The 26,010-nt window shown below is 41.5% G+C and overlaps 1 protein-coding gene across 4 annotated transcripts in view; it reads right to left on the bottom strand.

Annotated features, from left to right (window-relative positions):
• Positions 1–26,010, bottom strand: part of il1rapl1a (interleukin 1 receptor accessory protein-like 1a) — a 173,938-nt gene that overhangs the window by 123,963 nt on the left and 23,965 nt on the right. The window lies entirely within an intron of this gene.

The following is a 26,010-nucleotide window of genomic DNA, read 5'->3' as shown; positions in this document are numbered from 1 at the left end:
AAGCTACAACCCGAGAGGGAGCGATATACTGCTGGAAAAGAGTGGTGAGTGGAAAAAGTTATGACTCAAAGAAAGAACAGTGCTCTCATTTCGCTCCCAGGCTGCATCAGTGAAAGGATCTTATAACTTATTTTGCTGCGCGTTATACACTCGACCTGCCTCTCACAACAAATACCTCTAATAAGCTTTATCATCAATACCGTCATGTATTACAGAGCTCTCCTTCCTATCTAATAGTGTGCTGTCGGTGTTGAAGCGTAAATGAATTGGTAACATGCTGTGTGTGCAGTGTTCTTCTGGATCTTTATAATTTCAACCACTGCGACATGAACAAAAGTTGATACTGTAAAGATGAAAACAAACAGATGATCTGTCTATAATACAAAGGCTCTTTTTAACCTTTTGTTACACATCATCATTCTCGCTGCGGAGGAGAGAAAACTGTCAAATATTAACATGAATCTCAACTATTCACTCTGAGAACTGATATATTTATAACAGTCTCTTATACTGGAGGATAAGACCTTTGTTTAATTGCTCTCTGTGCATGTTTTACCTTGCACTGCTGCAGCCTTTACATTACCCAGACTGTGTTTCAGTTCAGACACGTTGTCATGGGAATGTGACTACATCCGACCGAGTGAGATTGCAGCAGTGGGATTTTTGTTAAAGTGACCATGGTGCTTATGTCGACATGATTCCTGGATGGATGTTACATCTTGAACACATTTGTGGTCTAAAGGCCATGTCTAGACTTAAAAGAGCAGTTAAACATTACGGCAAGAACCTCATTTGTGTCCTCTAAATCTGTCCAGAACCGGTCTCTGCTGACTGCTTGACAACTGAGCCTGGCTCACAGATAGTTTGGCACAGAAGCCCCTGTAAAATGGCTGTAAACTGAAGCTTTAACAGTTTCAGGTTTTGTTTGGATTAATCAAACAAGGTGTAACATTTTAATTAGCGAGCATCAGAGGTGTCGGAGGACAGATTTTCGTCACCTGAACCAGAACCAGAAAAGGGTTGTTTATTGTTGTTTATTAGTGCAAGTAGAAAATTTTGGGGCACACACTGTAATTCTACTTGCAAAGCAAATATTCACATTTGCTCTCATTTTCACTGTATTACTGATAAATACTTTGATGATCATCCTCATGATCCTCTAAATCAGGATTTGCCTCTGGGTCACTAAGGTTACCAGGGAGAAAGCATGCATCGATCAAATTTAATGATCGCACATGCGCAAGTAGATGAAATATCTACTTGTACTGTCTAAAATTTTAAGGGCAAAATGCAACCACATACTGTAGGGGCAGCCCTGCTATTTAGGTGTTGAGCTGGGGTGCTGTTATTTGCGTATTTCTCAATATGGAGGACTAGTCCTTTAATGTGTGAGAAAAGAAACTGGGGATATCAGCTCTTTTATCACTGCAGCTATAAATCAACCAGCACAATATGTACGCATGTATAATAGATAAAAATATAAATATGGACACAAGCTTGCAGGTTGTTCTCTTGTGCAGTAATAGTGTTACAAATGTATGACAGAATGAGCAGTAAAGGACAGAGGACTAATGTTTTTGCCCCCAGACACACCGGTGCTACAATAACTAGTGAGCTGCCAATAGCCAATCTTTATTTAATTAGCGTTGTTTTTAATTACTTAAAGCAAATGCAAAGTGATTGACAGCAGTAATTAGTTCAGTGCTCCACCTCTGGTGTGTACCCTGTCTTTCTCGGCCCTTTTCCTTCTTGTGCAGTGTTTCTCATGAGGCTTTTACTGTCGTTTACTTGATAAGTTTGGAAATGCAGGTTTAGGATTTGTTGTTTAGTTTTGTTTTTACTATCAAACACACGAAAGCAAACAGCACCGCTTTATACTGATTGTGTTAGGAGAATGAAAACGTGAGATGGAATCGCCCAAATTTAAAGGGGACATATAATGGAAATATCACTTTTTGAAGGCTCTTTAACATATATTTGGGTGTTTGTCTTGCCTTCCGGCCCCCAAAAAAGAGAACTGACCAAAAAATCAGTATTATTCAGGCTTCCTAGGTTGAAATCCATGTGGTTTTATGAGCTGTTCCCTCAGTTGTTGTCCAGTGATGTAACTAGGTTTCGAATTTGCATAATACCACCCCTACCTGGGACCGGTAGAAGGGGCGGGGCAGGGCAGTGGTTCATTTGCATTTAAAGGGACAGGCACTGAAACCATCCGTTCTGAACAGGGCTGTTTTGAGAGTATGAAAAGAGCTCTGATGTTTGATCCTTGGGGTATTTTGACTAAAGCATGTCACAGACATGTCTTTAAGACACTTGGGAACTATTTTAATTTGTGGAAAAGAGGCAGAATATGTCTCCTTTAAGTCTTTTAACTGAAGGTATGTGTGTTGGGAGCCCTCAACTGGGATCCTGTCGCTGGTTTTCTGATCACACACCGACTAAAGTACAAGCACCTCCGAGGGCCATTTTAAGTCTAAAGTCCATCTGAGCCACTTGACTGAGGACGAGGAGGCCAACAGCAGATTTGGTTACCACAGCAACCGGAGACCAGTTCTGTCGGAGGGGTCAGCAGCTATCGGTTCGCTTCAAGGGAGATGATGTTGAAGAGGCAGAGGAGGCTCAGGATCAGCCAGGAGTATAACCGCCTCTCCAAACCCTCCACGCTCTATCTCTGTTGAGCAGGACTCTCTTTCTATCCAGGTATATATCAGACCGAAGTGAAGTTCACCTCAGCACCTTTCTCTCCCTTATTTTTGTCCATTTCATATCAAAACTCTCACTTTCTCTCTGCAATAACTTCATGTTTTTCATGTGTAAACTTTTCTGCGAATATTACACTCTCTCTCTCTTGCAAACATTAAAATAAATAGTAACCCTGGTTTTGCATGTGCATATTCAATATGCATAGATATAACTCATGTGAAGTATCTTCCATATATGCATTACTTGAATATACACTGAAAACTTGACCTCTTCGTTACCCCGGGACCAGGACTGAGGCGAGTGTAGAAGCAGCTTTTTAGTATCCATGCTCCTTATATGAAAGAGCCTGCCAGAACTATTTTTTTTAAACCTCCATATTTGCATAATTACATAAATCAGACCAGGTTAAAGTAGTTTTTATTTCCTTGCAAAGCGAATTGCTCCACACTGGATCATAAATAGCTCTCATGGTGCCTTTTAACTTCAGTTGGATTTACAGGTATTTGGTGATTAACAATGTTTTTAAATGTTTTATTATTTGGTTTCTTTTAAACATCATATTGATGTAGAACATTTGTGTTTTATAAGCGTCGCCCCGCATTTTTTTATTGTGTTTGTGTCCAGAAATACAATTACTTATAACAGCTCTGCATTAAGTAATCTACACCAGTCAGCCACAACTTTAAATCAGTCTTGATGTTGTGGCTGATCAGTGTATTTCAGTCTGTCCACATATACAAATGCATAAATACTATATAGGCTGCATTCCATTATGCAATCTTGTATTGTGTAATGGCAATTCACCTGAAACTTGAGCACTGCAAACGCACAAACACACTTTTTCACAAACCGAATGACCTGTGATCTCAACCCACACTTCCTGTTGTATGTATTGATTATCAACCACCAGGCAGTTCTCCTTATACAACTACAATCACATGCTCACCGTGTTCATCGCATTCAAAGCTGTGCACCAGGACATCCTGAGAGGCCGGATGTTGTGTGCATTACTGTATATACAACCTATAAAAAGTGGGAGTTGTTTGTTGTAAGTTCAGTTCCCTAGAAATGTTTGGACTGTGGAGTGTCATAATAAATCAATACTAACCCTGAAATCAAAATTCACATATAATCAGAGTGAGTGTGACTGGCTGATTAATCATTTCATTGATCGACATGAATTGGCAACTGTTTTTATGATCAATTATTTGTTTGGTGAAAATTCCACTGAAGGTCTGAACTTCTTAATTCTTATGAATAAGATTTGAACTGTTGGTTGATGACATTCACTTTGCTTCAAAGAAGCTGTGATTGGCTTTATTTTGGTGTTTTTGTTGTTTTATACATCAAATGATTAACTGAGGAAATTAATTATGATAATGATAATTAAACACAGCCTTTATCTGGGTGTGTGTGTGTGTGTGTCTGTTGTGCATTTACGAACATACAGACCTCCTTAACAAAGTGCTGACAGTGTGACCATTAAACACAGAGTTACAGCTCCTTCCTTTTTGTGCACTATAGCCGAAGCCCATGCCAGTGAAGAATTTAAAATTCAAATCTGCAGGAGTTTGCGAGTGCATCACCCAACAATTCCTTTTCTTCTTACATGCGCACAAATTCAATTGTTGTCTTTCATTAATTCAGGATTCTTCTCTGTTCTGCATAATCCCTCATTTTTCTGTCCACTCTGCAACTTCCGGCCGCTCGCTCTTTCAGCATCCTCTTTTCTCTACTCAGCATCCAATAATCCTGCAGCAGCACACACACACACACACCTTCCCACCTGCCTGCATCCCATTCTGCATTCTGCCCCACTTCCCAGCTTGCCCCACTCTGCTTCTCAGCTCCTGCCACTTGCCCTCAGATGGCATAATCCCTGTCATATTGTCACATTACAGGAGTTCAGATGCTAATGGCTGCACTGCTAATCCAGCTGCTGGCAAGCCTGGACGAGCGCCCGTACCCGCTTCTGCCCCGGCTTCTGAAACAGCTGTGCTTCGCTCAGTCATGCCAATGATGCACCAGGGATCGCAGTCACGGAGCGGGCAGGCACGAGGTGGAGAAACTGGATGCTTAAATGACTGGGAAGGCAGGAGGCCTTCAGATACGGCACTATGGGAAAAGATATATGCTGGACAGGAGGGAAAAGAAGCTACATGCACTGATGCAAGCTGGAGATACTGGTCGGAGGCGGCGGGGTCAGGGAACTTGAAGGTCACTGTGCAAAAGCTGCTCAGGGTGCGATAAGACCGAGGTTGTGGCCCTGGAAAAAAAACACATGCTGAATGCGACACAGAAAAAGCAGAAGACGACAACCAGCATACACTAGAGAGAAACAGATACAACCAGCGGCTGATTGAGTTGTGGATGTGAATGAGCCTTGGCAGGCAATTATGGTCATTACTGTCTCTTACAATCTGTGTGAAATAGAAATTTCCCGTACTATGGGAAGCAAAGAATGCACTTAAGCTCCAGAGTACAGTTTGTTTGTGAAGTTGTTCCAACAGTTCTTCCATCCATCAGAGGAGGAAAATCAGTTTGCCTATAATCAAAGTATAACAACACTTATCAAAAATTTAAAGTGAATTAAAACCTCCTCCTTTTCAATAAAACATCTGCTTGAGAGCACCATCCCATTAGTGAAAGGCGGGCATTCAGCTACTTCAAAAATAATTCAGCTAATTTGGCTGAATCCACGGGTTCAATTATTGAAACCCGCAGTACAAGAGTAGTAGGATGGAGAGGGACACAGAAGTGGACTGAATGCATGATCAGGGATGTGAGGGCTCTCTGTGGAGGGGCGGCGTGCCCATGTGGAGAGGAGGTGTCCTTCACCCTTTCACCTTCAACATTAAACTGCACTTTCCCACATATTCTCTCTCACAGTAACACAGAGTTACCGTGCTGAGCTTTTGATGGGACTGACCAAAAGCATGTCCTGTGTGTATCTGTGTGTCTGCCGTTGTTGATGGCAAACGTCATGTTAACAGATGCCTATAATACATCAAGATCAATTCAGGATGCCAGTGAGCTACGACACATGCCAAACTGCTCTGTTAATCTGATTGGTGTGTGTTGGGGCAAACTCAAACCTAAAACAGGGATGGGCAAATCCAATTCAAAGATTCAAACATAATTATCAGATATCATTACTTATAAAAATCAGGAAGCAGAGGCTCCTAATCACTTACTTTTTTGAAATTTGCCTGTATGCAACGCAGACACACAGACAGCAGTCCTTGCATAAACATACAAACTCTCATCTCAATCTTCCAGTGTGTACAGAGGGGGGACCTTTGACCCCCATCCTCAAATAGAGCAAGGTTTGGAGAGTGGATGCACAGCCTGTGTGCTCAGCTCTTGTGCACACAATCGTCCGTCTCCCTGTCTGTGTGTTCGCCTTGTTTACCTTCCATTAGACTGGGAGATGTGTCTATTACAGTGAAGGCCCTCGAGTTGCAGCGGAATTCGCTTTCCATCGGCGTTTACTCGTCATTACTAAGATTTTACAATAAAACAATAGTATTTAAAAAAGACACAGTGCCAGTCTTGATGTAGACAAACAAACAGATCATGTAATGTTTGTGTAGAGGTGGAGGAAAATCACTGGGCAACACTTTATGGCGATGCATGATTAAGCATTAATTCATCATGTATGCATCCTTCCAACATTTACATTAACAAGTGTGAAATTTATGGTCATAAATGTTCAACTTTCAATTAATAAGCTTTATAATGAGTTTAATTGTTGCATTTTAATACTCAATACATGATGGATTCAGCATTTATAAATTAAGTATCATACTGTAACAATGACAAACCACTTATTTAAGAGCTGTCAATGTTTCATAAGATCATTTATGAAGTGGAAGTTAATGATCAACAAACCTTACATGTAGATGTAGATTTATGCTGCACTTGATGAATGATTTGTATATCCACTGAAGGTTAGTTTGCGTTTTAATAGGTGTTTTATTATTGATGAGCGTATTAATCATTCATAACTGTTTATAAATTACATTGTAAGTAGGAAGGATGCTTTATGAATAATGCTTTATAGTGTGTAGTTATTAAAAAGTGCTACAGGTAATTTTAGGGTTAAAAATGTGGCAAGGCTCTGTGTTTCAAAGTAGGAAAAAATAAAAGGAGACTCCCATAACAACCCAGTAGTAAAGTATATTATGTGTCCCTCTGCCTTCAACCATTACACTAAGAGCTCTTCATTACATCACAATTCAACATATGTTAAAAGGAGACTGAAGTATGTAGCAGCTGGCTGAAATGAGCAGTCTTTGGGGAAATTAGCTGTGTAGTTTGTGATGTGCTCACTGCATCTTTTGTTTCTTTTGAACATTTTTCCTCTTCCTGTTGCTCCGAGCTCACTCTGGACATCTGAGGGATGCCGGGGCCCTTGGGTGATGAGTTCAACCCAGAGCGTGAGGGAGATTTAGAGTTTTTTTTTTCTATTTTTCAAATAGCGAATTCCTGAGAAAATTTTCAATGAAAAGGACACTGAGGGGAAGAAAAGAGGGGGAAACTTGAGTTCTTTCCTGTGATTGTTCGCTCTTTATTCCGGGTTTGAAGAGAGTGTCTCGGGGTCAGAGTGGTCGGGAATGTGCGCCGAGAGAAGGCTGAAAGGAAGAAAAGCTGTCCATGATTGGCTGAGATTCCCAGAGGAAAATCGGTGAGGCTTGAGGAAACCTCTGAGGCTAATCTATCATTAGCATTCAAAAGGAACCACTGGGACTTTGTACAGAGAGACACAAACACACACTCGCACCAACATTAGCCTGATTGCCACATTATGAATCTTTTTTGCACAAAGGACGAGCACATATGAATGTGAGCAAACATTACGCTGAAACAATGCTCACAAAAAAAACACACATATTTGAATAAATAAGTCCCCCATTAAACCCTGGGTGAGTCCACAGACGCAGTCATTTATTCAATCTAAAGCTGTGATGAAACTATTTTGGCAGCAACAAATTTTTTTTTAAAGACTTTTTACAAATATGCCAAACATTTGATGTCTCCTGCTTTACAAATGTGAATATTTTCAGCTTTTTTCCCTGTCTGACATTATAATAAATTAAATATTTGACTTTTTTAGAGTGCCGGTCAAACAAAACAACGTCTGAAGATGTTACACTGCATGGGCTCTGGGACATGCTTCAGTATTTTCTGATGTTTTAAAAACTACACGATTCATTTAGAAACTAGAGGCAAATAATAATTAGTTGCAGCCTGAATGCAATCAATTTATAGGAGGGAGCATTTATTCCAAATGAAATACGACGACTGCAGCAAATCCAGGACATGAAACACGTAAGTGCCTCAACAGGAGACGTAAATATCATGTAGGGGGCATAATGAGGAAATGACCAAAGACAATAACGAAGATAGCCTATTATGCACACACATACTGTACACAGGGTGACAAATACACATGAACAGAGTTCCCACTAGTCCATTGTATGGTAAACACAGTGCGGTCTGTTCCAGTAATGAGGGAACCCAGAGCTGTATTGATCACATGCAGTGGATCACAGGACCTCTGTCAGTCCCTCAGAGCCCACTTTATACAGCCGGAGAACCTGACACAATCCCCTCTCATTTACCACTTTACATCTCTCTCTCTCATCCTCCCCTTCTGCCTCTGCATCACCGCTTGTCCTCTTGATCCATTTTAGAGGTTCTCCCTCCTTTTGCCCTCTAGTTTTCCTCTTCTATTTTCTTTCTTTTTTTCGAACCCATCTTTTGTTGCCTCATCTCCTCTCCTCTTTTGCTTTCTCTTTCTCGCCGCTTCCATGTATCAACCTCCTTATTTATGTAAATCCATTTGCTGTGAGAATGAAGCTTGTCTAATGTCCTGAACACTGCTGGATTTTATGCCATTTCTTCCCGGTAACGGTAGAATAATGAAAATGTAAATAGCGTTAAGCTGGGTAGCTTAAGACAACCTCTTAATGAAGGCGCAGAGAGAGGCAGAGAGAGAGAGAGAGAGGGACAGCATAGGCATTTTTAGCTTCAAAAGAGTCCCGATGTCACACGCTACAATATCACATACAGCAAGCCACTGAAGCATGTGTATGGGAACCGGCGAGAGAAGAGACGTTATAGGAATTCACGATGTGTGGTGAGAGCTGCCTTCAAATAAAGCCTGAAAGAATATCCTTTCAAGTGACATCTCAACTGGTGTGCTCCAAACACCATTCATGTGTCTCTCGCTCTTGTTTTGTTTCCTTCAGGCTTTTCCTATCGGTTGCCAGTCAATCTCCAGGGAACAATCCTGGACTGTAATCTTGGGATATGTTAATCAGCCTTTCCCTTTCGCCTCACATTTGACACGGCTGTCCATTAGAGGGATAACCCTTATATTTAGTAAGCGACGATAATATCAATATTCCCTCTGCCTTGAACGCTCACGTTGCTTTATACACATGCACTTATCCAGGAGAGTGAGGGGGAGGCGGTTATGTAAGAAGGGATCAAGGCGGGCTTCCCTTGAGCTTTGGATAGAAAGTGAAAGAAAAAGAGCAAAGGAGACGAACATGGAGTATGTGAACAGAGAACAAGACAGGAAATGGGGCAGAGGTGCACAAAGGTGACCCCTCATGTGCTGCTGATGAAAAGATTAAGTCAGACAAGAAAGAGGGGGGAAAGGAAACAGAATAAACCAGAATAATTAGTGATTTGAAACACTGATTAAAAGAGAGGGAGTCAGGCGAAGGGAAACAATAGAGGCTGAGAGAATAATTAAAATGCAAAATGTATTGAAGTGAAAAGAGAGGGGTTTTTTTTCCGCTTTTGTTTCAGGAGTACTTTCTCAAACCAGATAAGTGTTTGCCGTCACCTTTCTAGATGTCCCGTGCCTCTTTATAGATTGCGAATCTACATAGACCGCAAAAACAGCATGTGTGTCCTTGCTATGCCGCTCAACCTTGGGATAACTCTGCATTAGCACATCAGGCTGTTAAGTCAATCCCAGAGCTACTCAGCCAAACAGACCATTGGCTTGATCTTTGATTGTAAAAGCCTGCCAGGCTGGCAAGTTAATCCTGGAGCGTAGCAGGCCAATCAAGTTGTCAGGCCAGGCTCACCGTCAATAACACATTTAGGTCAAACACAAAGACACGGGGCAGTCTCAATCCTCTAGAGACATACCTTCATCAAATCAGGAATAAATATCAAACTGCCAAAGCACATATATATATATATATATATATACATATGTGCAGAGAAGAAGGTCCTTTTTTTTAATATAAATAGTATGTAAAGTAAATCAATATAGGATCCGGAATTCCTCTGGATAACTTGTTACAGCTGTCTTTTTTTATCGATCAGCTTCTGAGCTCAGGCACTTGACAACGTGGAGCAGTGGAAAGGTTATTGTGCAGTCACCAGAACCACCCACATCTGCAGTGGCACAGAAAAAAAAATGAACTCAGAAACAAGAGCAACTAGACTTAGAGGAGTAAAGAGGGAGGAAAACGGCGGCGGTGAAGGACGAGGGAGGAGGTCCTGTGGCAAACAGCGAGGGGCGGAGAAACGCAAGAGAAAGGTGAAAGGAAATAAAGAGAAGAGGGAGAGAAAGAGTGAAAGAGAAGGACTGAGAGGCAGACAGGGAGACAGCACTATTTACGGTAGATTAGTTGTTATGGTGATAAGCAGAAGGCAAAGGAAGGGATGTAGTTGTCAGGGTGATGGGGCTGCGCTGGGCTACTAATGATATGTAAAAATAACTGCTTAGAATTCGCCCTACCTTTGGAAGGAAAAAATGCAAACACACACATAACGCACACACACAAACATGCTCACATGAACACACACACACATACAAAGACAAAGCAGTCTGTTGAAACAGGCTCCTCTCATTAGCATTTGGAGACGTACTCAGAGTCCTCCCCCACAGTCTCAGCATGGAGCTCACTTTTCTTTTTTTTTTTACAATTTTTTTTTGCTTAATGAGGGATGGTAGCAAGATACACACACACAAACACTGAGGGTGCGTGCGTGAGTGTTGTGTTGTGTTGTGTTTGCGTCGATGTGTAATAACAACTCATACTTCTGTGCTTCTGAAGGTCTAACAGCGGCAACTGAGTGCATATCACATTGACAGAGGAATGTGGGTAATTGTAGTTTAAATGGCCTGAAGGGGTTTCTAGAAGGCTGGTCTTTGTAGCTTGCGCTGCCTGTGGTATAACCTCTGGGTTTTCCATAGGCATCGCATATGTAAAGGGCAGAGAACAGTGTCAAAAAAAGTGCCAAAAATACATAACTTCAGCTTAAATTCAGGAAAATAAGTAAACATATAGCTACTGTGTGGGGAAGAGGAATTTAACTTACTATTAACCTATTAACCAGCGACTTTATGGCAGAGAAGAACAAGCATTGGGCGTCCCTGTGCTCCGGAGGCGTGGCTTCGGAGAGAACTCTGGTGAGAGTGGCTTCGACTTTTGAATTGTGTATTTTTAAAATGTAGCCTGCTCAAACTGTTTTTCCAGGATCTACGCTACCTTTAACTAATAGGGTTAGGGTGCACTCACACTAGAGCCAGTCGTTCCGTACCATACTCAAGCACGGTACACTTGCACTCACACAGCCAAATTATCCAAACTTAAGGGGGCAAATGTGCTTGGACATGGTACGACTGCCTAGTGTGAATGCGCCCCAAGACGTTATTGTGAACTTTTCCCTGTGAAGAACCTGAATGCATCAACCATCAGGGAAAAAGAAATCTGGAAGAACTTTTACAAAACCAACAGGAAAAACTTAGCAAGCACATGAATTACATACAGTATTCATACTGATCAGTGAGCATAAATACAACTGTGACTCGTGCTTAATCAGATACCACAACACACTTAACAAACAGAGCAGACGCCCTGCCACTGTATCACGACCAGTTAATGTGGAATAAATTGCTGTGATGTCTATAAAAGCATCTTGTGGTACTTCTTCTCATTTACCAAGATTAATTTACCAGTAAGACTATTTCTGTACCATGTAGTGGATGAATACACACACATACACACACACAAACACACCAGTGATGAGTGCTGAATATTTCATTAAATTCACCTGTGGCCCAAACACAAACGTTTTCACACCATAATTGTTTCATAACCAGTGAAGACCAGTGCAACCAGCACATATCACACCACTACCTCTAATAGGCTGATCACCTCCTCTCTCCTCTGCACACTGCACCGATACACCTAGCCTACAGCACACACACACACTCATACACACTCATACATGTAATTTCCCGTGAATGGACCTTAATAAGAAGGAGTAACAGCCCCAGTGTATGATGGTATTTAACTGGAAACCATTAGAGGGTATTTTAAGACCTATAAAGAATCCTTCCTTCTGTGTGGTATTCTTCGAGTGTAACCCTCCACCTGGCATTTAATGGAGTCTAGTGTGAATCTGAAAAACATCCACACACATTTTCTGTCATTTTAAACAAAGACCTTCCTCGCTATACACTTTCACACACTGACGGCTTTCACCAGAGGCACGAATGAGTAACAATGCCAATCTCTGACGGGTGATACAATCGACTAGAGTAAGCAAAAAATAAAAAAATAAAACGGAAATCACATGTGATCCTCTGCTGTAACATCCAGTGTGGTCTATCCTGAAGCTCTGCAGCAGTTGTGAAGCGAGCAGTGGGGAAACAGGCCTTCCTACGTGTTTACACAATGCACCATCCGGGGCCGGTTTGGCTCTCCACAAGAAAGCCATTTAATCTCCAGTAGTCTGCATGTGATCAATCTCCCGGCACAGTGTTACTGCCGCACAGGCCATTCCTCATCATTTAGTGAGAGAGGTATTGACCAGGCCAGGACAGCCTCTGTAGTACATTTGTCTGTTGTGAGCCAACGGCAAAAAATGAACAAAATTGCCCAGTGTATTAAATACATCCCTCGCTTTTATTTCTTCTCCATTTTACGTTTTTTACATGTTATGTGTGAATATGTGCTCATTAAATGTGGGTGTATGTCCATCAGAGGGGCAAAAACTAGCAGTCTAACTAATATGTGTTTGTTTATGTTCTCATATTTTCCTCTCAACTGGCTTGTTTCCATATTGATGTCTTGTGGGCTGATACAGGGAGCCATAATGTCTATTTATTATCAATGCATCCTTAGTTAGACAACACTGCTTAATGGCTCACATCAAGAAAACAGACACCAAGGACAAGCAGAGCATTGTTAGAGAGCCTTAAACGCAACCGGCTTAGCCAAAATACAGGGAAGAGGCAGACACTTTAGACTCCTGAATGTGTAGCATCACTTTAGACCTATCAAGTTAAAGGTTCGGGGTGATCAATCGTTTAACTTGAGACGGGCTGCCATCATATATTAGTGTGTACGGATGTCAATGTGGACAGCTGATCTGTCAATAAACTATTACACTCTTTCCTCCACCAGAAATGAGAGGAATGAATGTTCAATACGAGCATCTAGGAAGCCTCGGGGGTATGAGACAGGCATGACAAGTAGAGACAAGGTCTCACTACATCTTATTTGTGTATGTCATTTAGCCCATCTGCTTGACAGAGGAAACGTATAGGCAGGCACATTTCAGTTTTCAAGTGTCAAAGAAACTGCAGCAGTATGATTTGTGAAATGAAAGGAGAGCGCTTTGACAAATAAATTAACTGACTGACTGGCTGGATTTTGTGTTCCTGTCCTCACACTTATCGTGAGGTTATTCAGGCGTCAGCTCCATGGACCTCATCCCCCACACTGCCTTGGGGCCATGTCAGATTTACAGTTATCCATGACGGGCTCTTATCAGGAATTTGGAGCGGGACTTTGCCGAGTCATCTAGAATACAGGCTGTATCGTTTTTTTTTTTTCTCCCCCTTTATCCCCGCTCAGAGAAACAGCAAGAGGCCATGGTTGGGATATCACAAGTCACATAAGGAGAGACATTCAGATGAATGCAATCATACAGTGCGTAGACACACACACACACATACACACAGACACACTGTCACATACATTCCTGACATCTCCTGCCGGGATCATTGGGAAGCTACGCCCTGCTGTACCAGAGTGTGTAGACAGTGAGCTGACTGCAGAGGCTGTTGGGACACTATGCTACATTACACCAGCAGCCGCAGCTGGTGACACCTCTGCAGCTCTGAGGTTGGTTTTTCCATTTTTATTTTGTTTATTTAACCATGTGAAAATAGTCTAATTTACATACATGAACATTGTGGCACACTCTAAAAAAAAGAAGAAGAAGGTTTTATCGTTTTTTTTTTACTGTTTCTTCATAATGAATCCAGCTGTCAACACACCTGTAAACCATTAAAAGGATGCTTTGGATGCTGTGCAGTCAAGGGAACGCTTTATTGCTTTAATTTATTTACATTGTACCTTTAATGTGGATTCAGTAGCCACCCGACAGTCGAACCGTCTCAAGTACTCAGTATATTTACTGTAAGTTGCTGCTGAGCTGAGCCTAAGACATAGCGAGGCTTCCCCATTCTCACATCTGAGCCGAGTGCTGAATGTTGTTTTCCACTGCAGCATGTTCACTCATCCCTGCAGGCTGTGTTTAAAAGACATTATTCCAGCTAACAGACCGGTCAGCAGGCCTTGGATGTGTTTAGTAATGTCTATTGTCTGGCTCTCTCCTGACATTTTGAGTGCATAAATGGACAAAATGTTCATGCAGCGTTTTATTTTTATTTTTTTCTGCCTCTGTATGGGACAGCAGAGGCGGCGAAGGCTGTGATGATGCAGAGTCGCAGCTGCGAGCAATTCATAATCAGGCCCATTGTTTGTTTATGTCCTGGCAGCCAGTCTGGGCCAAGAGGCAACACACTCATTGGGCCCGCTGACTCATCCTCATGATGATACACTGAACTGCAACCTTTGACCAGCTGACATTGATTGATGGGCAGGTGGTGCATGTCCCAGCAGTGTGTGCACGCTCTGCACAGGATGAGCCATCAAAAGAACCTGTGGTGCCCCAAAAAATAAAACGGTTATGAAAGCAATTTAGATTTCCGACCATACAGTAACCCCATGGATTTGAAGATAGTGTGTGTAAAATACATAACGACATCACAGCTCAGATTTTACACAATTCTGAGTTACGCTTCCAGAAATCTGTCCGTTTTAACTCTATTAAAACTGCACCCACGCATGTTTAAATTTAGTTGGTGAGTCACCTACTGGGCTTGCTAGCTGCAGCTGCTGGGCTAATGTAGCTTACTAGGTTAATAAGCTTTAATGTGGTTCCTCCTATAATAACAAGATCAAACAGGAATCTCATTCTGCCAATTTCTGCTGTGACCAGGTCTATTGAGGAAAAATAATGCTCCACACACATTGGACTCCGAATTACACAACAAGTGGCCCTTTTTGGGTACCATGCAATTATGCTGACAATGAAATTGCACACAATGATGGATTAACATTGGCACTCACAATGGGAATCAAGTGAGTGAGTTAAGGCTAAACCTGCCAGGAGGTGATTTTATTATAATGGCAATGGGCTGAATTACAGGTGTTTAGTTGGCGCCTACCATGATCGATACAAAGGAAAGAACAACAAAACACCTTCATGAGTGTTCAAAAATATGTAGCCATTATTTAATCACAGGTTCAGCCATTAAAGGTCAATAAAAAAAGGCTACATCATACCATTTCCGTGCCATCTAAATGTGCAGGGAGTCACCAATTAATTAGCTTATAGACATGGAGTCAAACGCTGCAGAAGCTTCTAGGTCAGAGGTCGGCAACCTGCGGCTCCGGAGCCACATGCGACTCTTTCATCCCTCTGCTGTGGCTCCCGTGGTTTAGAGAGGGCAAGCCCATTTTTGAAGGAAAAACATAATAATAATGTGAATTTTCGTTGTAATAGTTACTTCTTTGGAGATTGAGGTGCTCTTGTGACATTAAAACAAACTTGTTTTAATATTTTGTCGATCAAAATATGCGTCATGTCAGGTTTTTTCCACCATGAACTACATCAAAAGTAAACATCCCTCGCACCTCACAGATGAGAGCTTGCAATCAAAATGACGTCTTACAACCCTGATATGGATACGCTGTGCAGTGAAGATCAGGGGCAGAAATCACATTAACCAGGTGAGAAAAATAATTTAATGAGCTATTATTTTGAAAATATATATTTCTATATCGGACCCAGAATGTATTTGTTTTTCATATGCAGGTTGAAGGTTGGTTGTTGTACGCCACGGAAACTAAGGAATGACAGTAAAGTGAAATAGACATTATATAAACTGGTATTCTTGGGGTTGCCCTTATTAATGAAAGAGAATATGCTGCAGCTGACCCTATAATGCAGGGTTTTCTCTGCCTGTCTGAGCCAAAGTGATTTTGGCCACCTCTTTGGTTAAAACATGTGTATGTATATGGGGGGCTGTTCAGATGTAGCGTTTTTTTGCGCACATAGGCCCATTAGATGCGCATCATGTGTGCCCACAACCCAAAGCAACACCGTAGCGTGACACGCATACGGTGCGACGTGCTTGCTTTTTCATGCATGTCAATTTAGTGGTCAAATAGGTTTTGTGGCTACGAGTGGGTTTTAATATGGTGGGAAAGGGCTTAAATGGCTCTTTTAATGCTAAAGGTCGCCGACCCCTGTTCTAGGTGAACGCCAGCAGAGAGCAGCTTTCATCTGAAGAGACAGGGTAATGCAGTTCTCTCGATACAGCCATGGTTAATGTTAAAGTTTACAGCTCACATGGACCCAACTGCCTTTTACCACCAACCCAGAGCAGACATGCCAAGCCATACGATGCTCATATATCATGACCATAACGATCTTTGGTGCAGTCATGCGCAAAAAGCCATATGGCCATGCCACAAATCTATCACGGCTGAATTAAAGGCTTTTTTGTAGAGCCACCACTGTTAGGATACATGACATTCAATTCAGAAATTACAGTTCTGTGGAATTGATTGGGGGTTTTGATGCCATAGTTTAACAACCATTTAAATTTATCCACATTAGTAATTTTTTTTTCTCAAATCCGAATGCTACATTTTAAACATTTTTTAGATTCAACCAAAGGATTTTGAAAAATTCTCTGTCACTAGTCTCTAAAAATGTCAGACTTTATCTCACAAAGCTCATCCCAACTTAAAAACATCCTTTAAAGGTTTCTCAGCTCCAAGTATCCACTTTTAAAGCCTGATGGATTGGGTCCTGAGTGCTTTTTCATGTGCCCTCTCTGGATAGGATCAATCAGGGCTCCAACCCAAAAAAGTGTGCCGATGGGCAGGGAGCGTCTCCGCGGGATGAGAGCAGGTGTGGTTTGAAAGGACAGAGGGGGGGGGGGGGGTTGTCTGTCTGCCAAAGGCCCGAATCTAAAGCAGAGATGCGGTTTATTCGCTTGACGGTTTGGTACTGCCACTTCATCCCAAACTTCCCACAGTGATCATTTCTTGACTGATCTCTGCAGAGACTCTGATTCAGTCCAGTGGACAGAGCAGTGGCATGAAGAGCTTAAAAAAAATCCACAGAGAGATATGTCTAGTTTTTGTTTTTGTTTCCACCACTAGACAGGGACCTGGATGTTTTTCCCTGGATAGACAGAGAAAATAACAATAACAAACCACCAGCATCCTCGGCTCTTCTGATAGTTCACATTGCTCAGGTGTTGATGTTTAAAGCCTGTGTGTTTTTGAGCTTTGATAAGAAACTTAAAAAAGCTGACCATTCCTTCAGCTATACTTCAAAATCCCAAAACATAACAATCCTGGTAGTCTCCTACTGTGTACTGCATGGGACCAGTGTATTTGTAGCAGCTAAGCATAGCGAGTAAGTACTTCTAATCAGTCTAACAATGGCTGCTAAGTGCAACAGGATTTGTGTTTACCAGGTAGATCACCACGGTGTATGACACATCAAAATACCTGCACCCATTGTCGTCCCGCACGCCCACCGGCGACGCGCCTTATTGTGAGTCGTCGTGTTTTATCACATTTGCTTCCCCTAGATTAGCACATCTCATCTGCTGCAGCTTTACTGCTTCCCCCCTGTCTGTACGTCTCATCCAGTAAATGCAAGAGGCGTCAAATTGATGGGCACACTCCATGACGCAACTGCCACATAAACACCTTCTCATTACACCGCTCACAAGGCCACCGGAGAGCTGAAGGGGATTTCTGGCTCACCAGAGACACTCACTGCACCTATACTTGATAAACTAAAGTCTGAACTGCGCTGGATCAATCAGTGGATCCTTCCTGAATTTAAAAAAAAGTCACGTGTATAAGTTGATGAAGAGACGGCATCAAACCACCTGGGACTTCACCTTGAATGAAGGTGAATAAAATACTTAAACATTTTACTTTACCTGTGCATATCTGTGACTATTTTTGTAAAACTGTACATACAACTATTTCAAAGGAGGTTAAATCGAAAGCAACTGGACTTAGTTATTTGTCTAGGAAGTCAGTTCATGTACGCATCTGACCAGTCCCAGCCTGGTCAGATGCGTACATGAACTGATGAAGCCTCTTGGATGAGAGGTGAAACGTCTTCCTAGACAAATAACTAAGTCCAGTTGCTTTCGATTTAACCTCCTTTGAAATACTATGACCTGGGCAAATGAGAATATGCACCGGCTTACATACAACTATGTATTGTAATTATCAGTAAAATCGCTGTTTGTTTAAAAAAAAAAATCATCATAGATAATAACATTACAGATATACACAGGAATAAATCTAATCAAATACGGAAATCAATGTCAGATGATTGATGCCAGAATTTTACTTCATAAAAAAACTGATTGCTGATATAATCCATTTATCTTTTCAGCGTGTCTCGCTCCAGCAGTGTTCGACACTGCAGTGAGTTGTGGTGTGGCTTCTTGTTTTGTCTGAAAATAATACGTACCCATAGTTTACATTCATCGCCGTGGCTCAGAGCCGGCTGCACGCTGGTAGTTTGGTTTTTGTAAGCAGGCCGAGACAACAGTTAAGGAGTCCCTGTCTGGTCTCATTAAAGTCTGTCTCTTTAAGGGCTGATCTCCAACAGAGAGACTGGAACGGGCTTGCTTCCCTCCGACTTGATTGGGCCAGGTTGGACTGAGAGGGTGACAAGCGCCGAGTCTGATGGATGGACCTTGACAGCTTGTCTCTGTCAGAGACCTGTTCAGATTCCCTGCGAGTGAATCTCACACAGTCTCAGCGTGGCCTTGGTCAGTCCGCTGCACAATCCCAGAGAGGTGAGAGGACACTGAGCAAGGCGCCAAGAGTTGAAAAAAAAACACAAAAAAACTAATTTGCAGGAGCAGAGCATGAACTGCTCCGAGATGTGGGTCAAGCACAACCGGTTCATCCATGCAACTACAGAGGAGTGCACACAAATATCAACAATCGCGACCCAACAACAACAACAACGACAGCAATCTAAACCAATTGATCCCCGGTCCTGCAGAGCTTGAGTCGTCATTAAAACCATGAGCAGTGCCAAGCGTGGTGCAAACAATGAGGGAATAAGAGACACATGCAGCCTCCGCACCTTTGGGAAACTCATTAGTCTGGGTAATACGGACCCAAGCAGACTCAACATTGAATAATTATAGGATTTCGGAGTGCTACAAACTCTGGGAATGCTGTCTGGACATCGGGAGGGAAAATCAATTGAATAGCTGCTTTATCCAGTGTCTCTTGAGACCTAATCAGGCCCTCATAGCTTGATCCCTCAACCATAACTATTCAAGGTTGTGGATACAAATTCCCAGCACTTCCAGCAGCTCTACAGAAACAATAGAGCATTCCCATCTGATACTGAACGCCCCACTAACAATTCATTAGAGCAGCGATCCAAACAAAAGTCTCTTCCTTTGTCTCCAACTTTCTTTTCCTTCCGTTGAGTTGAGTTTGGACTCGACAATAATAACAAACCTCCAGTAACTGACTAGTGGATGTGTGTTAGAGGCCAGAGGTGGTCATCTGAAGTTCATTTAATAGCAACCACCAGGGTCCAGCTGCTCCATCTCTTTCATCTCTCAGCACATGAAGACAAACGTCCAAAACCTTTGAACCGGAAAACAATCACCCACCAGGGACTTTATCAGTCAATTAATCTTCTTTACTACTACATTTCATCTTTAACACAGACACCTAACCTTCATCCTGTTCAATTTGTCAGAAACCATGAGTGGGAGGAAGTAGAAGAAAAAAGGGGATAGATGAATTATTTGGATTTGTGTGAATTGCACTATATCATTTATTGAAATCAAAAAAGTCAAACAAAAAAAAAGGAAAATGGAAAACTCACAATGCCATAGGGTTGTGGTACCTCCGTGTATTAGAGGAATAGATGTTAACAGTAATTTTACTCATGGTATTTAAATTAAACTTGGTTTTCAAACAATTTACAATTTTAAATGTCCATTTCAAGATGCTAATTCTATTTTGCACTGAACTTTTATAACCCACATTTGAAAAAAACAACAACATATATCTATGTATGCATTTATTGCGTTTGTGTGTGTGTTGATTAAACAATCTAAATGTGGTCAAACATGTACAAGTCAGTGGTGGTGGTGATGTCATGTCCTAGATTATGAGCTCGTCTGATTTCGCACACACCTCCATTTATAATCTTACAGGTGGACAGAAGACAGAGGAGCCTTTCAAAGTGGTATTAAACAGCTAAACTACCCAGTGACACTACATCACCTTTGACCCCCACAGTTGGGGGGTAATATTGACTTTACTGCTATCGATATTTGACTGAAGGACCCAGAGGACCCACTTGATTGATCTGATGTGTTGTCCTGGCTCAGATCCATATGGAAATCCTCCACGGACCAAAGCATATAACCACTCAGGCGCTCATGAGTGCATGTGTGTGTGTGTGTGTGAACATGGACAGTAATCACACACATGCACTCCAGTGACCACATACATCTGCATACAGTACACACTGAAACTCCTACTTCAACCATTGACACAACCAATTATACAAACACCTATTGAGACACACACACACACACACACACACACACACACACACACACACACATGCAGTTAATTACATACTAACCTAACATAATAACTGAAGAGGAATCCAGTTAAAGTCTATTACATGTGTCTCTCATTGTCTTATCGTGCACCATTACCAGGAGGCAGAAAGCTCGTTATGACAGCTAAATGACCAGCATCATATACTGTAACTTAGTTGGGTGATAATAAGGCGATAGATTTTCACACTGCAAAATGAATGACTCAATTGTATTGAATAGATTTTTTTAAGTAGTACTAATGGCCTGATCAAAGAACAAAGTTGATTTCCCTGACAATGAATTTAGCCTCGAGTTGAACCTTTTAGTTTCACCGATTATTATCATTACTATCATTATTGTCACCATTTAGGTGGAACAACCGTCTTAAATCTTTTATCATAATTTGACATGAAGCGTCAATGTCCACAAAACCATACACTGTAAATAGTCTGTAGACAATTAAAGCAGCTTAACATTTAAACATGTCCAGACACCTGTAAGATATAACAACACAGACTACAACAAAGTAGATATAAGCGCTCTCTTCCAGTCTTTTATTAGCATCTGGACGTTGAATGAACTTTTAAGAACTTTCGGGTGCTCAAATGTTCAGTTAGCAGCTAAAGCAGAGGGGATTTCACTGATCCACTGATCCACTGTGTTACTGTAAAGGAAAGGAACCGTGGTAACAGTACTTAAAGGTGAGAGACAGAAAAGTAGAAGTTCGAGAGAAGAGAAAGAAAAGGGGGGGAAAAAATCCCCACATTTGAGGAGCTGGACCAAATCCTTGGAACAAGACCAACACTTTGTCCAGGGGACCTTGTCTAATCCTGTGACAATAATGTTTCCTCCGTCCTTGACTCATGTCTGTTCCCAGTTACTCTGGAGATTTGGAGCTAAACAGCGAATGATTCAACTGAGTTTGATGACACAATTTGAATTACATACACAAAAGTGTTTAATTATATCAAAGACACAGTGAATACAGAAGCACGTGTGGTCATGGCAACTGAAACTAAGACTAAGAAACACAAAACTGTAAGAATGTTATGATTACTGTTCCATGTATGTATGTATGAACAAAACCCATTACTTTAATAATTAATCTTAAAGCAGAAGTAAGCGATCCGGTCGTTTTGGCTAATGCTGCGTTCCAGGCAGGCTTTTGAAACCGTAAGTTACAGCATCAAGTCACGACTTACGACTTTGTAGCGTTCCAGGCAAACCGTAACTCATGTTTTTCCTTCCTGTTGCACCTGTTTTACCTGTGAAAGTCACTATAACGGCCACTCGTAAATTTCCGACCTGTGAACTCGTACCAGATCGAACTGGTATGACTTCACAGGTCGGAAAAACACAAGTTACGAGTTGCCTTGAACGCACCATAACGTCTTGTCAGCCGATGGAGTTAGCAGCCCCCGTCCTCGTCATGGATCTATTCTCGTCCCTACGTCACCACATTCACACGCATCCGTTGGCTGCACACACAGCCCTTCATGCCGTTCTCTCTCCTCATTGGATAAAACTTGTAGGATACGAGAAAAGTTTTCTCCTCGGCTCAGAGCAGAGCGACTGAGAGACCCGTGTTTCGGTCCAAACACTCTATATAAGTGATTGCTGTCGGAAGATATAACTATTTAAGACTTATATTAACACAAAAATAACGCTTACTTCTGCTTTAACTGTGCTATAATTATATTATTTTTATTATTATTTTTCAGTTGTAACTTTATTCTTTGCTAAGTTGTGTGTGAGTTAAGTGTTGTTTTTACAATTGGTCTGAACAATAATTTGCACTTCACATTTAATTTTGTAATAATCTATTAATTAAGTGATTTCATTGCTCAGAGAACTGTCATCATTATTTTATTTCTTTATTTTCTGTACAGTGCCACTGCCAACAACACACCTAAATACACAGAGTTAAGTGAGCCAACAGCTCCAGTTCCAAACACTTCCTCCTGTTAAGAGGCCATTGATGCTGCACTGAATACAAGCAGCAACGGCCACAAAGGGCAGGAGGATGGAGGGATCAGTGGAAGGCCGCACATTCCTGGGGCTCAAGTAAAGAAACACAAGTCTGAAACCAGTGTAGCGGATAGTGGGCTTTAGGCTTACACAGCTGAGCAGCGAAGGCAGCTACTGTAGAGGAAACGTGAGTGAGCACAAACATCAGGAGCAGGAATACGAGGCCACTGACAGATTGCTGAGGGCACGACAGGAGACGGAGGAGGGCAGCGTCCAGTCTGTGTACGACCCTTGGATGTCTATGCAGCTGATGTGTCTAATCTACACACAGCAAAGCACCACACCAACCAGCATTTGTCCAATTACAGTATGGCAGCATCTGTAAAAACCTTTCCACCAACCAGCGGATAAAGCAGACAGAGACAAAACGTCAGACAAGGGTAATGTCTGTCTCATTTTGTCTCAGACTTCACCTCCATCTCCCTCTGAGGTGCCCGGAGCCCCCTCTCTGGAGTCAGGCAATAATTAATGTTTTAGCCGTGCAACCGTTGCCCCTTCACTTTCTGAAAATGGCTTCATGAGCCAGGGGAGTAATAGAGAGGCTAATTCACCCAGGATGACCGGCAGCACCTCTGCTCCTTCAATGTTTCGGTCCGTCTCGTTTCTCTGGTCTCCATCACACGGTGATGAAAACACCAGCGTCTCAGGCTTGACCAGGCTGCCCAACATTTATATGCAAAAACTTAATGTTATTGTCGCTGGTCGATGGGGATCGTCCGCTGGGCCATGAGACAGAGCTTTGATGTTAATGTGTGTCACAGCAAATGGCACAAGCAATTTGTCCATTCCACTTGTCATGAAACCATATTGTTCTCGGCTCATCTTTGTCAATGTGATGCATAATTCATATGTGACGACCGGCTATTCAGTTACCAAACACCCTACAGGTAGAATCCACAGGGTCGTCTACACACAGCATGAAGACGATCAGCTACACTTTGTCATCATGCTCGCTTGGTACTAGCTCACTTCTTCCATTCAGTCATGTGAGAACAGCATTTATTTGTAAAGTGTAAAACACTCAAGTATTTTCAAGATGTTCAGGATGACTACACGCTCTGTGCTTATATGTGCCGTATGCTAATAGACCCACTAAAGACTAAGATTAAGCTACAGTGCATATCTGCAATTATTTCAATAATGTTATAATTAACCAAGTAAATGCTTCCTATCTTCAAAGTATAACTCTTTTCTATAACACTCTTCCTATTTCCCATCTACATAACTTCTAAAGTCAAGAGGCATTGAACAAACTACTTTTTTGTGTCCCTGGAAACAAACACTCAAGTGGTTTCGTGACCTTTGCAGTACGTTTGTGTATTTGCAGGTGATGTGACGAAGCTGTTTTCTGAATTTGTGGCATGTTTGTGTATGTGTTGTATTTTCAGTTTAAGGGCCACCATAAACATTTGTTATTATGACACATTTTAGGTCTGTCATGTAACCGAATCTAACAAAACAGCCTGCTCACACTGGCACTGAAATAACTTACTTTCCAATGGAAACGCTTTTGTCAATAGACTCATTCTGCAGCCATGAAGTCAATTTGTGCAAATATCTTATATGAAGTTCAACTTAAATGTATGAATTTGCCACATTGGCCAAAGCTTTTCTGCTTTAACAGTGCTGACGTGCTGAAAGAACACGGAGCCAAAATGGAGGACGTAATCATAGTCTATTATCTCGACTGCACCACCCAGTTTTATTCAACTTCCACTGTCAGAATATTAACTCTCCACACACACACACACACACACAAAAAAAACTGCTTGACAGAAGAAAAATGGTTTCACAGGCAGTTATGAGACGGGAGTAGAGGGGACAAATGCATCGTGTGAACTTATTGTGCCATCAACTTAGTGACAGTTAGAGGGCTTGTTAGTGTGGAGAGCCTTTTTCCCCCTTCAGTAAGTCTTTATTGGATGAAATGATGCAGTCCTGAGACGAAAATACTTGGGAGGGAATGAGCAGCTCAGTACAGAGAAAATATAAAACTGACTGACTAATGTTGATATGGCTGGCTAGCATGTTGGCCATTAGCCAAGTTGCCATTTAGCCGAGCAAATACATCAGCAAGCTTCTAAAACCACACACATGAAAGTTGCTGTGCCACTTTTTTAGTCTGTTTTCAAGTTTGTTTCCTGAGTATGAGAGTTTTTTTATTTGATAATAATAGTGATACGCTTCATCCAATCGACACCTACACAATAGAATATGAAACTAATTTTAGCAGGTATGGGTAGCAGGTGTCTGCATGCTGCGTCATTGACCATTATCTCTGCTGGTTGAGGCACATTGGTCTTTGATATGTTACCATTCTGCTCTTTTCTTTGCTTCCCCCAATAAAAAAAACCTTTAGCTAAAGGTCAGTCCTTAAATCCTCAGGTCTTCATGTCTGCAGTACAAACATACCCAGACACACAGAAACATAAAGTAACATAAATCCTAGTATGTAAGGGGAACACACACACACAAATGCATGTCTCTGTCTGCTTTGTACGTACAGCTCTTCCACAACCAAAGTGGGCTTGATTATATTTGATGACGCTGTAAAGAATAACTGGCAAACGTTTAATGTGCTGTCAAACCTTTCAAGACCTGCAATCCAGATAAAGTTGACAGGGCGAGCTGCTCTGCTTTGTGATTGGACTGTTATTGTCCATCAGATCAGCAGCACAAACACAAGGTCAATATTCATACTGACAGCTTCTGTTGTGTATCTGTATGCAGATGTTCACAAAAGATATCCTTCGTGTAACCTCTTCATTGATGTCATTTGGTCAAAGATTTCTATTTGAACTTATTGGATAGAAATCTCTTCTCCAGCTGCATGTGGATTCATTTTAAAAGGTTTATTAAAGTTGTTGTAAAACTACAAATTTTAAGAATTATTTGTGATCATCACTTTACAAGCTCAAAATCCTTTTGATCCAAACTGGCGTCCCTGGTGTACTAAGAAATTAACTTTGAAATAAAAATGTCTTATGAAGCCTGGTGGATGATTTTCTTTGATTATAATAAAGAAAATACAATATAAATGTAAATTATGAGTTTACATAACAAATGAAAACAAATGCAAGTACATTTAACTAATTTGTGAGCACTAAATGCATAAAATGGCGATATACTTTTTCTGTAATGTCAGTCTCACAGTGTTTGAACTGCCTACTTGAATTCCTCTGTATTCCTGTCATGAAAAGTTTCTACCTTCAATCTTTTTTGCTCTCCATTTTCTCTTTTGACCTTTGCAT

This window comes from Trachurus japonicus, chromosome 21, assembly GCF_045865225.1.
Source record: "Trachurus japonicus isolate A0001 chromosome 21, Traja_1.0".
Taxonomy (NCBI): Eukaryota; Metazoa; Chordata; class Actinopteri; order Carangiformes; family Carangidae; genus Trachurus; species Trachurus japonicus.
This window is presented reverse-complemented; position numbering and strand designations above follow the sequence as displayed.